Source organism: Dermacentor silvarum, chromosome 7 (genome assembly GCF_013339745.2).
Source record: "Dermacentor silvarum isolate Dsil-2018 chromosome 7, BIME_Dsil_1.4, whole genome shotgun sequence".
NCBI classification, from domain to species: Eukaryota; Metazoa; Arthropoda; class Arachnida; order Ixodida; family Ixodidae; genus Dermacentor; species Dermacentor silvarum.
In genome coordinates, this window is record NC_051160.1 from 117,870,012 (window position 1) to 117,888,303 (window position 18,292).

Sequence of the window (18,292 nt, forward strand, 5' to 3'; positions counted from 1 at the left end):
CATTCATGTAGTCGCCTGCGTATGGAGCCCACGTGTGGCGAAAACACCAGGTGACATTTTACCTGTAGCATCTCTGTGTAAGAATAATTATGAAGCCGTTTATACGAAAAATAGACTGTTTAGCCGTGTCTAGAGGTTATACTAGGGGTCCTTCATCGAGCTGTAGTATATGCTTGTGCTCAGCAAATGGCCACATGAAAGCACCCAGAATAGTTTATTTGACTTACTCCCTCGGTATTCCAAGTGGCGGCGTCGGCTTCCACCGGTGGATTTCCCAGCAGCAGACCACTGTATAAGGCAAACGCCCTCGATCTTCCCATCTTGGTCGTCTGTAAGTACCAACCACTTCGTCAATTTCTCGCCGCACTCTAACTTGTATGACTGGTTTTGCGGCAAACTTGAGCAAGTGTCACTGCACCGTGTATGTCGTCCTGAAAGTCCCAGCTATAATGATGCATTTCACGTTACCTACCAGAAACCGCTCTGTTGAAAAACAAACGGCCAACCAAAGCGTCAATCAACAATGAAGGTTACTATAAAAATACATGAACTGTGCACTTGTTCTCTGAGCGGGCATGGACTCAATTACAGAAATATTCAGATGAATATGTCTGACTTTTAGGCAATTGTTCCAGCCTACACCTCGGTTTCTATCTTTATATTGTTACGTAGGAAGACGCAGACGAAAAGCTATATACAAGTGTATTTACAAAGAAATGCGCCGCACTTGGCCAAGAAGCCACAGCCCACAGCCTCAGTAGCCTCTAATCTTCGTCGTTGTCTTCACACTGCTCGCCTCTTCGTCAAGGCAAATACTGTTCCGTAGCACTACCCCCGGCGGCAAAAGCGCCGTCCCGGAGCGATTAAAGGCCGGACTCGGAAGTAGTGTAGTAGGCCTTGAGCCTACTGACGTGCACGACATCACTAGATGCCAGAGTAGACGGCGAGGTTTATATTGCAACTTTTCCGTAGCAATATAAACAAGAGTATACGTATATCGCTGTTTAATTTGTACTCAACATAAGCGATACTCGAATGGTCAACCGCTATCTATCGACTTGCAGCGAAGCGCTGTCAGCCACCTTGGTGTTGGCGCATCAAAACCGAACTGTTCGCTCGATAGCATAGCTCCACGCAGAGCTACACGCACAGCTGCTACTTTCAACATTGTCTCGTTGGATCCTCCGACAGCTGTTCGATTCTGTAAGTAAAGCGAGCCATCGAAGGCCACACTGGCAACAACCTAGCGCTCAATATTGTACTTGAGTGGCCGGAATAACATAAGCGAATAAACTGAAATTCGCATGCAAAGCAGTGGCCAACGTAGACGGTGTTGTTAACCGGGTGCTGCTGCTACATCGTAAATGTAGAATTTAACGGGCGTCTATTTCCCTTGTGTCTTTACGCCCACTAGTGCAATCTTCCACCCCAGTAAAAAAAAAAAAAAAAAAAAAAAAACGAGCTTTCTGCGGCAATTCTTGCGACATGAGCTTCGTTGAATTTTTGGCTGAAGGGCAACTATACTATTCGTACAAAAAAGAACGTCTCAATGTGAGTTCATCTTATTAGTGCATTCACAAATTAAAAAAAAAAGAATGCGCACATTTTTATGTGATGCACTGCTGTTTACGGCAACGTACTTGTTCGGATGGGGCGTTCTAGGGCTTCTAGCTTCTAAAATGTCTTTTTCAACACAAATAAAGCCTCCTTGGGGGTTGTTGCACCAGATGTTTGTCTTTAAATATTTCCATACCTATAAAAATTAAGAATTTTCATGATCACAGCGGGATATTAGCAAGAAATCTATTGGAATTCGTCGAAAAAAACGTGATTCTATACTTCCATACACTAGTGCTAATGGAGCACTTTTTCTTACACTTTTCACTGAAAAAAAAAAAACTTGATGAAGTCGTCGAATGAAGTTTTGCCAAACGGTAAATAAATGGCAGAGTGGTTTTCGACGTCAGTGTACAGTGCTACTGCACATAATCGTAGCAGCGCAAAGTAGAGATATGCAAGGGCCGCAAGCTCTTTCTTCAAGCAGTCGCTGCTTCACAGCGCAGCGTACTGCTGAAACCCATGTGCATTGCTTTTAACCATCTTGCAAAAAATCCGGCATCGGCGTGGATGTCGGCGTCCATGGCGGGGAAAATCATCCCACACCACCCCGACCACGCAAGCCCTCCGCGTGGGCAAGGTGTTAGTGATGTAGGAAATTATTCCGAACCTCCCCGACCGCGCAGGCCCTCCGCGTGATGCAAGGTGTTAGCGAACAAAAATTGAATTTATCACAGTGAAATCCGTTAGAAAAACGCTAAACTACGACTTAACCACAACAAGCAGGCATGGTAGCGTCGGACTGTTATGTAAGCGTACCAAAAAAGTGCGGAAAACTGGAGGACGCGTAAGCTTCGCCTTTAAATGTGGAACGCGATGGCGTTATCGGGTCCCGTTCGCATCTCATTATGTTACGAGAAAACTCAAACACAAACCCCCTTTGCCAGCATTTCTACCATAACATAAGCGGCGCGCTCGGGTATGCTACTTGCGAAAATAATGTCCATATGGCGCTCGCATCCACTGTACGTCAAATTGGGACTTGGCCCGCCTAATGCATTTTGGGCACGCGCGCGCGTCGGGGCCATACCAAACAATTAATAAAATAATAAAAAAACGTCCTGGGGCCTTCACATTTTAATATAAGACAACATATATTGCCCCTAGAAAAACGTCTTCCAGCAATGCATTTCTGTTTAAAAGTGAAGCCGACTTTAAGAGGATTGGTGTAAGCTTGGTCTTTGTCAGCTGGCTTTCGCACGTTCGAGGTTGCAGTAAACCGACTGAAAGAATATTGAGATGCGAACGGGACCCGATAACGCCATCGCGTTCCACATTTAAAGGCGAAGCTTACGCGTCCTCCAGTTTTCCGCACTTTTCTTCGCATTAATAACCTTGTCTTTCTTTGTTATTGGAAGCTGTATTGGCAGCTTTAATTAATGAACAACGTCAGTGCCAGAGCTTCAATTCTTAACATGCGGCACGTTATCTAACAAACGCAGCTAACCTGGGATATTTAATTGCAATGCAAAGTTGTGTGAAAAGCTTGGCGCACAGATTCGAGATAAAATTATAAATTTGGGGGCCACTTAGTTTAACCTCCAAGCGGACGTCGTCGTAAAAAAAAAGACAAAAAATAAAAAAATAAAAAACAGCGCGGCATAGGTTTCGTTTTCAAAGCAGTGCTCCTCTATAAAATTCCGTTCAGACGTAAATGCAACAGTGCAATAACTAGGTGGTTTGGCTTCTTTGATTCTTGACAGCACAGAAAAGTTCCCCGTTTTACCATTTCTGGAGAATACAGGTGATTGTTATATTATAGAGTCCTTACAAGCAGCATGGCGACGATCACCGAGCCTCAAAAAAGTCCCGCAAGTGAGCCGAACCAAGATGGCAGACGTGGCCATTGTTGCCAGATGACTATGCATTTTGATTATCTCCTATTCTATACACGCTCTCTTTCCTCCATCAGCCCCATTAAGCATGCGAACTGGCATCATTGTTTGCTTTGTTCTTTCGGAAATAAATAAAAATAACCATCTAATGAGCATCAGCCAGCATAGTCTTGGACAGGTTGCAGTGTCCACTGCCCAGATGGCACTGCGGCTGTTTTAGGGTCCTGAATTTGGAAACTACTCAGCACGACCGAATGGCATGCGGAGTTATTCACCCTATGAGACTTGTAGGTAACGTACATCTTCCAGAAGCACTTGCATCTAAAGTGGACGGAAGCATCAATCGATCAGCAGTGGAGATAAACAAGGGCCGTTGAGAGTATGTTGGTAGAAAAAAGGCCGGCAGATCCCACGCCCTGTGGGAATCGACGTTATGCGAAGCAGTGTCCGGGGAGCCTACAAATTTAACGAAACGACTATGAGAGCACCAAGACGTAGGCGGCTCTTTCATGACCTACATGACACGCATGGCATGTCATTTATGTCATGAGTCCTCAAGAGTCCCTTTAACTGCACCAAGAGACCTTGAGGTCTCTTGGTGCAAGAGAGCCTTAGTCATGCTCATGACTATGACATACTCATGATATACTATGATAATTTTGGTACCGACCAAATTAACGAAACGATCATGAAAGAACCAAGACGTAGGTTGCTGTTTCATAACCAACATGACACGCCTGTCATGACATAATTTATGTTCGTCATATACTCTTGTCATAGTATGCCAATTTTTCTACATACCTAATTAACGAAACGACCATGAGAGCACAAAGACGTAGGCGGCTATATAGATGGATAGCTAGATAGATAGCTAGCTAGATAGATAGATAGATAGATAGATAGATAGATAGATAGATAGATAGGTACTGTCAATGTAGCAAATGCTCGCCAAGAAATGCTTCGCATTTAAAAGCTGGGAGGAGATTGATACGACCGGATCCGTTACAGGCATAGGTATCGTTACAGGGTGTATAGATAAGCCTTGAGGAAGAGGAACAAGATTAAGGAGATGTATGCAAAAATGATAGAAGCAAAAGCAAGTACAGCACACCTGATTACGCTAAGCAGGCTAGGTGACTTCTTGTCATCGCCCCGTTCCAAAGCGGATGCCACTATATAAAAAGCTATCATCCTCCTACAAAATATGCCGACGCCAGCCCCTTGGGCTACGAGAGAAATGGCACGCCTTTACGAAAAGCAAGCAATTATGCAGAAGCAATCCCTGTAGATATATCCAAGAATGCGTTGAACACGATTTGGGGAGGTAACTATTTCTTGCACTATGTTGCACAATGCGTTATCGGTGTCGCTCCCCGTGGCCGTATGCCATACCCGCGCACGGGGACCAACCGGTAATACGAGCGCCACTTTCTCAAGGACCAGCTCGGAAGACAACGGTAATTTATAAATTGGGCAGGCTACTTCACGATGCCGATTGTCTTTCGCGCCATCCGGTGGACCCTGCTAGCCTCGCTGACCATGGTCATGATTCCTGTGTGCTGGTCATCTCTCATTTACGCGACATCGGCACCGAACAGCGTCGGGATGCAGCCATAAAACTTACCATTCAGCGACTCTCATCTGCACGTTCCGACCCTGCTCTATGCCTGTATGACCTACGCGATGACGTCCTTTACCGTCGCAACATGAAACCTGACGGGCCAGAATTCTTGCTAGTTATACCCCGACATCTGCGCACCACCATTCTTCAAGATCTGCATGATGCTCCAACTGCCGGACACCTCGGCGTTTCACGCACCTACGACCACGTGCGACAGCGGTTCTTTTGGCCTGGCTTGTATCGTTCGTGCGCCGATACGTTGCTGCCTGCGAGCGCTGTCAGCGACGCAAACGTCCTACTCTACTTCAGGCTGGCCTGCTTCAACCTGTCGACATTCCACCGGAGCCCTTCTTCCGCATCGGCCTTGACTTGCTCGGACTTTTCCCTACATCTGTATCTGGCAACAAATGGATTGCCGTCGCAACTGAATACGCCACCAGATATGCCATCACGCGCGCCATGCCCAGTAGCTGCGCTACCAATGTTGCAGACTTTCTGCTAAATGACGTCATTATTCGACACGGGGCTCCGTGTCAGCTTCTTACGGATCGTGGCCGCTGTTTCCTTGCAAAGGTCATTCACAAAATTATGCGTAGCTGCTCTACTGTACATCGCCTTACGACAGCCTACCATCCACAGACCAACGGTCTTACCGAGCGGCTCAAGCGAACTCTCACGGATATGCCGTCCATGTACGTCTCTACTGATCACCGCGACTGGGACGCCGCCCTACCCTAAGTTACTTTTGCCTACAACTCGTCCTGACATGACACCGCGGGCTATTCGCCGCTCTTTCTCCTGTACGGCCGCAACCCTACGCTGCCCTTAATTCGAGACGCTCCTTCCTGCTGATCCATCCCTACCAACCGCATATGCTCAGGACGTCCTGTCTCGAGCCAGCATGGCTCGCGAGGTTGCTCACAGTAGGCTATGTGCGTCGAAAGCCTCCCAAGAAGAGCGCTATGATAGCCCGCACCGCGAAGTGGAGTACCCTTCTGAATCTCTGGTCGTACTCTGGGCGCCGTCTCGAAGCCAAGGCCTGTGCAAGAAGCTCCTCCCTCGCTACACAGGACTCTACAATGTTCTCCGCAAGCTCAACGACGTTCACTACTCACGCCGCTCCAACATCGCCAGTCTTCTTTTACGGCTGCTGATGTTGTCCATGTGTCACGGCTAAAATCCTACTACACCAGCAGTGCTGACTGATTCTAGGAGGCGCCGTGACGGCGTTCAGTCTGCCGGAGGGGGGGTGTTACGAGGCATTGGGTGTGAGCCTGCCGTTGAAGGATCGCTGTGCTACGCGAAGTGAAAGGCGGGACATGCCGTGTGAGATGCTGTCAGCCATTATCTGGTAGCAGCAGCCTGTAAATATTGTCTCTCCCGTGTACTTGTGAATCCCCGCGACAGTATTCCTTCTCACTGCCGTTCCGCTTTGCTTTGTTTATGTGAAGTTATTCGACACATTCTTGTCGTTTGCTGTGAGATACCAATCCTCAATAATATTTAATTTCTAAAAACACTGAACAGCGCCACACCTCCGTGAGCGTTTCACGGCGAACTGCAGTAGATTTACACATTTTTGGCATATCCCATGTTTGTTAAAGTGCTTGTGCAACTATTACGACCGAGAGAATAGCCCCTTGCGTTTTCGGAAGTCTGATTCATAGTAATAAATTCACTGAACTGCGAGCTAAATGTGACGATGAACTTACGAATGAATTGATGAGAGGTTTATTGGCGGTGCGTTCCTTCGGTCCAGGGATGCTACGAGTACGAACGGCGAGACACCGTCTCGAAAGACACCAGCGACCAGCAGCGCGAGCAGAGCGAGCCAAGCGTTGGCGATGCTGCTGGACGGAGGCGCGTCTTCTTCTTCACCGAATGAAATTCTGGGTTTTACGTGCCAAACCCACGATTTGATTATCAGACCGGGTGCCGAGTGCCCCGCCGAACCTCAATGAGATCGACCACGACGTAGCGCGCGCGCTTACTGACTGCACCGTCCCAGGGAAAGCCCACCTCGCCGAGCTAGAGACCAACCGGAATGCACTCATTACGTACAACGAAACCACAAAACATTTCTACTTGGAGGCCCCATCTTTCCACCCCCGCACCCCAAACTTAACATGCCTAAGGCGCTAACCCTACGCTTATTACAAACAGACACGTACCCCAACCCCGCCAAACTCCACGTTCTCTATCCTGACGCGTACCCCAGCGACACGTGCCCCTCGTGCGGATACACGGCGGCACTGGCACACATGCTCTGGGAGTGTAGAACATCCCGACTTTACCTCGGACAAGTGGGAGAAGTCCTCAGAAGCTCGCTTCTCGCCGACCAGCGATGGGCCGTCCAGCAGGCCCACGAAGCAGCCGCCAGGTATTCCCCGCCGGTCCCTACGTAGGAGACGCCAGCTACGCGCTAAGCGCATCCTGCCGGACCTAAATAAAGTTTTATTGCGATAGCAATTTTATGGACACCTCAACCGGATTTCTGCCGTCGGCGTTGCCGTGAGGTTCCGTATAGATTCCAAGTCCGATAAAATCGTCGCCGCGCGCCGTATGCGCGAGTGAAAGCGCGCTAGGGACGCGCGCTATCACGGAGGGCGAACTCCCCCGCGCGCTATCACGGAGAGCGAACGCACGGCGGAAAGCAAACGCGACCATCGCGCGAAAGGCCGTGGGGGTATGGGAGGGAGGGAGGCGGGGCGACGCTGTGCTCCGGCACCAAAGGCGTATCTTGCAACCGGGCGTAAGGGGAACTTGCCACTCAATCTCCCACGCGAAAGCAAGAAAGCGGGAAGGCAGCACGGGAAGGAGGGAGGGAGCAGCTTCTCCTCTGCCAACAACTTCTCCTTTGCACAACTCCCCTGCACTTTGCCCGGCGTTGGCGGTCGCCCGCACCGTCTCTTATCCCCACACGGCTCTGAGCTTTTTATGCGCTGTGCATTCGCCGCTCAGTTTCCGTTGAAGCGATAGACCGCGCGAGCCTTCGCCCGCTGCGGCGGCTGCGCTTGCTGCCAACGTTTTGACAGTCGTTGTCTGCGGTCATTCAGTGTGATCTATTCATGTTTGCTTGTGCGCGCTGACACCACGATTGTTAATTCAGCTAGTAAACGAATGTGTCCAAGTTTTTGCAGTCGATTAAACCACTATCCCTACTCCGAATAGCTCTCTACTAATTTGCTATCGCCATCGATGCACCGCCTTTCGGGCAAAACTGCGACATTTTTTTTCCAGTCCAGTCCACACTGTAGTGGAGGACTACTGATTAATTGTGACCACCAGGGGACCGTTAACGTGCCTCCCATGCACGGGACTCGGGCGTTGTTGCATTTCGCTCCATCGAAATAGGTCCGCCGTGGCTAGGATATGATCCCGCGACCTCGTCCTTTGCAACGCAACACCATAGGCACTACGTCACCGTGGCGGGTGACGCCGAATTGAAAACACAATCAATACTACTGACGTAGGAAGTAAGCGGTATTTGACTGTGCTCGTTGAGGCGCTAGATCTATGTGACTTCTCCAACCTGCGCTGCCACCATTTGGTTTCGTGTTCCATCTACGGAAAATGGCAGAAAATTTTCAAACGCACTAACGTTGCACTTCAGGAGTTGCATTGCTTTATGCCACTCACCTGTAACCGAAGCCGTGGGGCCATAGGAGCCTCTAAATGAATAAGCAATGTTTTCTTCGCTATTTACTGGTTTAGGTGCTCCAGTGTCACTACCTCAAAGGTTGCGTCCATTTTGTTCCTTTTACTTCATCCATGTCACCTCTGGTCGATCGTTCTTGCTGAGCAAAAACCACTGACCATTCCTATGACCGTGTAAAAATGAAGGTTACAATGATAAAAATCCCTATATACTACTACTACTACTAATACCACTACTATATGCAACTACTATTACTAATCAATAATAAACTAATATTGTTGTTATTGTTAATATTATAATATTATTATTATAATAATAACAGCAAGAAGAACAACAACAACAATGAAAACTTTACGTCTCATCTAACGCACTATTTGAGTCTAAGTGTTACGAATGTTCCTCTGCGTCTAAACAAAAGCTTTCCTATGCACAAATATGCTGGATGGCTGTCGCTTTGATACAGATTGATGTCGTAATCGACATTCTGTAGTTTACTTATCGTGATTATTTTTTAATAATCGTAAACCACGAGAGTGAGAGGAACAAGGTGGGGAAGGCAGGGAGGGTAACAGGAAGGTAAAATCTCCAAGGCGAACTACACTGCCCAAAATATACCTCTGTTTTATGGCAAAATGTGCTCGTAAATTGTGACCGAACACTTTTCCTTAACTAAAGAACGGTCATTTCCGTAGAACGGAGAGCCGTACAATAGAGACTGTAATGCAAAATACGAGCGCTTTCGTATTTCACAAACGGAGGACTCTCTATGCCAAATGTAGACATACTATACGTTTCAACCGTTAAAATACAGGTGCTTCCCATGTTCAGAAAACGGAAGACTCTGTATGCTCATTCTGTACTATACGGTTCAACCGTTAAAATACAGGTGCGTCCCATGTTCAGAGAACGAAAGACTCTGTACGCTCATTCTGTATTAAACGGTTCAACCGGTAAAATACAGGTGCTTCCTGTAAACATAAAAGGGAAGACGCTGTATGCTGTATCTGTACTATACCGTCCAACAGTTAAATTGCAGGCCTTTCCCCGTATTACGTTTTACAGAACACATTCATTTTTGAAGAATGTACTATCGGGGTCAGAAGTGCCTAGGACGCGCGAGCGTCAACCAAATTTTATCGCTGCACTATCTCTCGGGAATAGCACGCTAACATCTGCGTTCGGAAAGTTTTTCCTGTGATCTTGAACGCAGATGATAAGTGTGGCTGAACCCGGCTGATGGCGCACCTATGCAATTCAGTTGACGCTTGCGCGTCCTTGGCACTCTTGCCTCCGATAGTACATATCCTTTAAAGCAAATGTCGTGAAGGCAGCTAAAAACAGCTGGTTGCCATTGAGAAACTTGTCTGGTCAACACAGTGACAGAGCTCAAAATCTTTGTGATATGAATTAATTGCCTATAAATTATATACAAATAGGTGCAAAAATTCAGGTGCCAAGTTCTCTAGAACACAGAAAAACAGTTTTATTTTGTTCAAACGCTCGTCTTCGACTCTTTCCTGGTGAAAGTTGTTCTTGATCCCACATGCCTTGCAAAGATAAACTTGCTGCTTTTAGGAGAAAAAAATAGCATCGGTAAATTTCCACCCAAGAAAGCGAGAAAAAACGATAATCAGTGAGCACAATAAATCGGTAGCTTATGTGTTAGAAAACATGAACATGAATCAGCATTGTTGGAAAAAGGCATGTTGCTGTAGCTGACATTGCAAAAAAATGTACTTGTCATCAGGGTAGCAACTGTTTTCTTTGGCAGCATTTTTCTGCATGCACAAAAATGCTTCTTCACCCCTACCCTCATTGGTGGAGATACTGGTGCACAGTTGGTCAAAAGAAGTTGAAGTGTTAAAATAAACTTCGGAAGGCAGTGTTTAGCAGTGATTGATATGAAGCGAGCAGGGACACTGCTTTCAATTCCTACAAGGAGTAGGGGGAACAAGAACAAAAAAAGCATCTACACATGTACGCAAAAATTCAATCCAGTAGACCTAGTCTACCCAGAAATCAAACTGGGAATTAAAATAAACAGTTTGAACATTAGGTAAACAAGCAATGAAGAATTGAGAAAAATAAACTTTGTATTAACTTGTGTTTCCTTATGATCAGTGGAAATGAAAAATGAAGGTAGATGAATACACATTTTCAAAGGACGGTATTGACCTAATAGAATAAATAAGGAGAAAAAAATGAAACTGGGTATGACTTAAAATAACAAAGAGCGGGCTGTGAAAAAAAAATGTGGTTGATCCCTCTTATATAGGAATCGGTATAGAACACGAAAGTGAAACGTGTCTTCACAGAAGTAGTGTAATGTTTATTGCACATTGATATATAATGTCTATTGGTGTTTTGTGGCTAAAGCGCCCTTAGGCGTTGATGCACCCACGCTGACGCCTGGTGGCACGTCTCCTCCATCACGACTACCAACGTCGATGACCATGAGCAGCCGTCGTGCATATGGAAGCTGCACTACGCTGCACACGCTAGCACAACGCGAAAGACGAAGCACGTAACTGACACACTAATACAACGCGCAAGACAAAGCACGTAACTGAATCGTCACCGAGTCAAATCAGCGCGTACAGCGCGTCGTAATTGCAGCCTCCGCGATCAACTTCAGAAACATTTTCAGAGCTAATTGCGGAGGCCACGCTCCGCTGTGCTGAGTACGATGAACGCCACCTAGGTGGAGTTGGTAGTGCTTCTTGATGCCAGCGTCCCTTCGAATGCTGGCATCGAGGCGTCGTAGTGCTGAGACCACCGAAGCGTTCACTGTCGGTGCGCGTTAGTGTAATAATGCAGTACTTCTCTTTTCTGCTCGTAGGCGGCGGCACCGCCCCGAGCAAGAGCGCGGGTACACGGAGGAGTGTTAGATATATAAGGCGCGTCTGTGTAGCTCTCTGCAAATGCGTTTGTGGCGCAATGGGTTAAACGCTCGGCGATCTATCGTCGCGGACCGAGAGGTCGTGGGTTCGATTTCCAAATTTTGCATGTTTGTGGAACTTTTTCTTCTGGTTTCTTTCTTTGTATTATGTTCGTGTACATTGTAAGCTGACGTATTTCCGTGACGGAAATACGTCAGTGAAGTCTTGGTGGACCCCGGCATAAAACACTTTCGTGTTAAAATGGGGCAGTATGATAACCAGACGCAATATAATGAAACTTTTGCGCACACAACACGAAACCACAACGAAGAAGTACACAAGGACTAGCGCAGTTTCATTATAATGCCAAACCAACTAGCCCGCCTATCCGTTTTAATGCAGACGCAATACTTAAAGCAGACAGCTGGGCTAAACCGCCGTGGCTGCTCAGTGGCTATGGTGTTGGGCTGCTGAGCACGAGGTCGCGGGATCGAATCCCGGCCATGGCGGCCGCATTTCGATGGGGACGCAATGCGAAAACACCCGTGTACTTAGATTTAGGTGCACGTTCAAGAACCCCAGGTGGTCCAAATTTCCGGTCCACTACGGCGTGCCTCATATTCAGATAGTGGTTTTGGCACGTAAAACCCCATAATTTAATTTAGACAGCTGGGCTAGTTGGAAAATCAACTTTCATGCATTTCCAGTGCTTTGAACAAGTAGGCAGAAATAAGACAGGAGGAAAGACGCAAGGGCAGGTAGAAAACTGGTTTTCAACTGGTTGTAGTGCATGTAAAGGTGCGGGTATGTATATACATTCACTGTTCATGCGCCAACTGACGGCGGAACATGAATTGTAACGCATGCTTCAAACCGCTTATCAAAGGTGCATGGTAGACTGGTTCTGATGCACGTAATCGCGTGCTTTCATTGATGGGGCAATATAAGCTGTACTCACACATTTAGCGTCTTCCTTTTTAAATACAAAAGGCTTCAAGAATGAGGCCGCACTTCGCATCCTTGCACCTGCCCACAACACGTGTTGTTAACTATTGGTGTGCAGTGGCATCGTTTAGAAAGCTCCGATAGCTGACCGGAACCCGCTAGTGTCCGGACTTGCACACGGTGCTCTCTCAATTTGTCGTTAATGCAACAACCGGCCAGGCTTACGTAACATTTGCCACAAGACAGGGGCATGCTCAGTACTACACGCACGAAAGGGTGTAGTACGTTGCGTGTAGTACCCTAGTACTACACGCAACGAAAGGCATGCTCTTCGTGCATGCTTGACCTTTGTGCCCACGGTCATTCACTACTCGGCACATACGAGCCAGGTTTTCTGGCGCTGAAAACAGCACACGGACACCGCACTTGGTGGCTGTGCTTTTCAAGCGGTGCGTCAGGAGGTGCACATAAGGCATAACAACTGGTCGTTTACACGGCGGAGTCCGGATGCCTTTAGCTTTCGGTCCTCTGCCCTTGACCTCTTTGCGGAAGCCTTCTAGCAGAGAGGCGATCATCGGTTGGGGGAAACCTGTCCTGGGCTACAATGTTGGCCTTGCTCTTGCAAGCTCATTGTAACCGGTGTTAGCGCAACTTATTCAGGGCTGAGCACAAGCATTTGGCAGCTATGCCACGCTCAACCACCTTTGAGTAAGTCGAACTGTAAATTGAGATTCTCTTTTTTGATATTGGTTGATACTTCCAGCAAACGTGTTCTCCGATGGAAAAGCAGGTCAAAGAATTGCGAGCAATCGTCGACAGGCACCTCATGAGTAAATCACAGAGCTGGTGTAGATAGCTCAAGTACCTTAGGAACACTGTTGTGAATTGTCTGAATGTACTCAGGAGCCCCTGATTTAATAACGACCGTGTAGTCGTCGACATATAAAAATTCGCACCACTTTTGATTGCTCCCGCAGGCCTCAAGGATGCTCTCAGTAGCTAAACCAGTGGAGTTCACAAAAGATATGGGGTCATATCCTTCGATAAAAGTTCTCGCAGCAGAGTGAATCAGGTTTTGGAACAAAATAAAGTAGTCAACGGGATCAATTGAAAAGGTGGATACGTTTTGTGTGAAGACCCTTCCTTGGTAGAAAACTCTAATTATGTCATTAATTTATATGCGAGCAATGATATTCAAGAGCCGCTATCCGGCTGGGAATGAGCTTGCAATAACAAGCACAATGTCTTAGCAGGGCGGGTTTTCCCCAAAAGATCATCACCTCTGCGCTAGAAGGTCTCCTCAAAGAATTCAAGTGCAGAGGATCAAAAGAAAATGGATACCTGGACTCGGCCAGAGACATAGAGAGCCGAATAGAGAGCTGCTGACATAGAGAGCCCAATTCATTTTGAATGGCGCCACGCGTAATGTGCTGCACTGATCACGCTCGATGTTGCTAAAGTGTATGACAGTGTCGAGCATTCAATAATGTTGGGCAGAACGAGTGTTCTAGATCGCCATGGGTACTTTATAAAAAGGACGGCTCAGTTATTTGAGTGAAGGGAATGCTCTTTTGTTAAGAGTTGTATCACTTCTGGAAGGTTTAGGCAGACTCTGGGTGCTCCTGAAAGAGCGGTTCTGTCTCCACTGTTCCGAAATACATTACTTAGTGATATCCCTTGTCATCCTCACGTAAACACATATATTTACGCAGATGATAATACTGCGTTCTTTGCTTCTCCAATGACATTAAGTTTCCTAACGGAACGTTGCGAGATTATCTGACTGCCTGTCACGGTATCAGGGTAGTAAACACGACGCAAGGAACATTTGGGTTAGGAAAAGTTTTTATGGGGCATGAGCATAATAAAAATACAAATGTTAAGAAAGCACGCGTTATCCACCCAATATCCAAACCCTAACATACGACAGATTATATACAAAGCTGGTTAATTGCAAATATTATCTTAAGTCCTCGCACACGACGTATTAAGCAGTTCGAAATATTTACATGAAGTCCCTCGACATGGCCACGTCACGTCGTCGTCGCTGCTTCAGGTGACACGTTGTTGGGCTCACTGATGTGTCGTAGAGTCGGCGTCGCTGAGTCCGACGTTCGGCCCACGGTTGAGCTGGTTCGAGGATCAGGACGGTGGGGTGACCGAGGCGCCTGGATCGCCCGGCCAACTCCGCTAGTCTGCGGAACGTAGCCGCTGGGATTCCAGGAAGCGGCGCGTCAGCCTGTAGCTGTGGCTTCCGGTGGGGCGTTCGCTCAGCTCGCGGGTCGTGGCCGCGGCAGCTGAAGAACAGCTTCCATTGGGTTGCCGCTATCTCCTTGATCCACCCGTCCTGTCCGGCCTCCAACTCCTTCTGCCTGCCTTCGTCCCAGAGCGTAGCTGGGCTACTCTCTTCGGCTACGTGTCCCTTCTCCCATTGGCCACGTAGCTGCGCGTGTACTTTTGCGCTTCTTGTGCTTTCATATGGTATTCCTTTTATTCAGACGCTCTTATTCTCTAACTTCTTCTTTCTTTATTTCTGCCATCGACTCCTCGTGTCTTCTTGTTCTCTTGTTATCTTCTGCTTCTTCTTCTTCTTCTTCTTTCTTTCTTCCTTTATCTGACTGCCCTGCTACAGTGGCTAAAAGGAATTCACCTGTCTCTCAACGTGAACAGTGGTGTCATTCTCGTCCATCCGACAAAAAGTTCGGTCTTTGTATCTCTTATTTATCAAAATAAACTTATCTCCTAAGTTCAAAACACTAAGTACATTGGGCTTATTTATGACAGTAAGCTCAATTGGTTGCCGCATATTGAGTATGTTGCGGCAAAACGATGCCGTTCTCGAAATATTACGACGATTCAGTAATAATGGTTCGGGAATGCAAAGGCACACACTGCTAATGACATACAACATGTATGACAGGTCAAAATTAGGGTGCGTTCTGTTATCCGGAAGCACCACTTATAAGACTCATCCCTTGTTCTAACAAACTGGATGGGGTAAGCCTTTGTCTTGGGCTAACCGTATTCGTAGCAAACGTTGTACTCCACCTGGAAACGCAAGTGTCTTCTTTATCGTCGATATTTCGAGTGCTGACATTGCAAAGGTGTCTGCGACTGCTTGAATTTTCTTTTAGAAGACACCAGTCAGTGTTTATTAGTCAGTCTAATTTAATTTTATTGTCCCTTGACCACCTTTCATGGGCTCGAGACACAACTCGAGCCCTTAAATGTGAAACTTCAAAACATCAAATGACACCAGCTATTTATACTGCCGTCCCCCTTGAAAATTATTTTTGATGACATCTGCGCAATTCATCATCATCATCAGCCTATATTTGTGTTCACTGCAGGACGAAGGGGTTTCCCTGTGATCTCCAATTACCCCTGTCTTGCGCTAGCTGATTCCAACTTGCGCCTGCAAACTTCCTAACTTCATCACCCCACCTAGTTTTCTGCCGTCCTCGACTGCACTTCCCTTCTCTTGGTATCCATTCTGTAACTCTAATGGTTATCCATGCTACGCATTGCATGGCCTGCTCAGCTCCACATTTTTTCCCTTAATGTCAACTGGAATATCGGCTATCCCCGTTTGTTCTGATCCACACTGCTATCTTCCTGTCTCTTAACATTAGGCCTAACATTTTTCGTTCCATCGCTTTGTGCGGTCGGCGCAATTGATGGCCAACAACTATCTATACGAATTCTTAAGGTGCACGGCGAACACTCGTAGGCCCATCTCGCGGTTTAGGCATCGGCGGCAGACTTTGCCCGCTCCTCCGCAGTGGTAGCAGAGCGGACGGTGGTCAGGGGCGCGCTAAACGTCGGTCTTTCTTGGAATGCTGCGTGGTGCGAGGGGTTGGCGTGCTGGCGGCGGCGCCGGACGACAAAACTGCGGCGTTACCGGGCCCTGGCGCGGGCGCCGAGGGGGAACGTGACGGCACGCTACGGCGTCGTTCGTCATCGCTTCCGGCTGAGGTTGCGGCGACTAAGGGGCTCCGATTGACTGTTGGATCTCCTCGCGTACGAAGTCACTTGAAGCTGTGAAGGGAATAACTTCTGAAGCTCCTTCCACACCACCGCTCTGATGGTCTCGCGCAGGTCGTTGGTGCCCTCTGATTGAGCTACGGCGTAGTTTGTTGAGATTTTGCGGTGGTTCAATTGTCTGTTCCGCATTTCCAGTGTTTTCTCAATGCTGGTGGCCTCGCGAAGAAACTCTTCGACGGTCTTCCGTGGGCTTTGTATCATTCCGGCGAAAATTTTTTGCTTCACACCACGCAAAAGTATGTGAACTTTCTTCTCCTCGGATATTTCCAGGTCAGCGAGGCGGAATAGACGGCTCATTTCTTCCGTAAAGGTGACAACGGTCTCGTTAGATAGCTGCACTCGGGCTTCGAATAAGACTTCGGCCCTTTTTTTCAGGCGACGCTCGTGAAGGTCCTCAGGAAGTTACTGGGGAACCGGTCCCACGTTGGAAGGGTGGACTCCCGGTTTTTGAACCATGTCCTAGCGGCGTCTTCCTAGGAGAAGTACACGTGGCGTAGCTTATCCTCAGAGGTCCAGTTGTTGATGGCTGAGATTCTTTCGAAAGTCTCCAGCCAGGTTTCCGGATCGTTCGACGAAGCTCCACGAAAGGTGTGTGGCTCCCTGGGGTGTGGAAGAACGAAGGGAGACACTGGGGCTGCAATTGTCGTTGTTGACTTGGCCATAGTTGTCTCAGGCTCCGTGCTCCGGGGGCAGTCGTGGCGGCCTGGGGCAACATCGCTGGTCCTTGGCGACGTAGTGTTATCTTCGGAGTTGGGGCTTGGATCACGGCTTGTTGGGGGCGTACGGTGCATTAACTTAAGGCACCTCCACCAGATATCACATAGTAGTCACGGTGAAGAACAAACAGCAAAACTGTGTATGATTAAACTCACTCTTTATTGGGTGAACCTGTGCCCAGAAAAAAAAAACATGCTACATTCAAAGCACAACGATAGCGGCGAACACAGTCGGCGATCGTCGACATCTGGGCCGGTATTTTGTAGCGATGCCTTTCCGATGCTAATGCCTTTTAGCGCTTTTGCCTATGCTAACGCCTTTTAGCGTCAGTGTTCAGAGCGACGGTCCGCTCTCGTTATCAACGAGATAAGCCGGCCTTGAGCGATGAATGATATTAGTACAGAATAAAGAACAACGCATCATTACAAAATACCGGCCCTGATCTATGGTTGAAGCGCGTCGGCTTTTATACATGAGTCATCGGAAGTTATAGAGTAATTGTTGTATAACTTTCAGAGAGTTCTTTTTTTCAGAGAGTTTTTTTTCCGAACTTTCAGCAGAGAGAACCATTCATGTCATTCGAGAAACTTCCGACACATACACTTGTTAGGCTATATGAAACGCGCTCACCCGACAAAGATGAGCAAGTACACGTGTCAATATATACACAGGTTGTATGTGCACGGAATGAAATCTCCTGGGAACGCGCTGATATAAAAGTTTTATGCTGACCAAGTATGCGCAACAAAAGTCAGCGTAACAAAAAAAATATAATTTTCTACCTAGAACCTGATTATATAACGTCGGCTCAGAGGTATCCCTAAGTTCACCATACTGTTAACCCAATGATGCATATTATTTAAAGAATTTTTTTATTTAGCCTTATCTTATGTGCCTCAGCGTGTGTGTCCGTTCTTGGCCAATCTTCTAGAATTGGCATGTCCCCTTATGATTTATAAAAAAATGTGGTTGATCC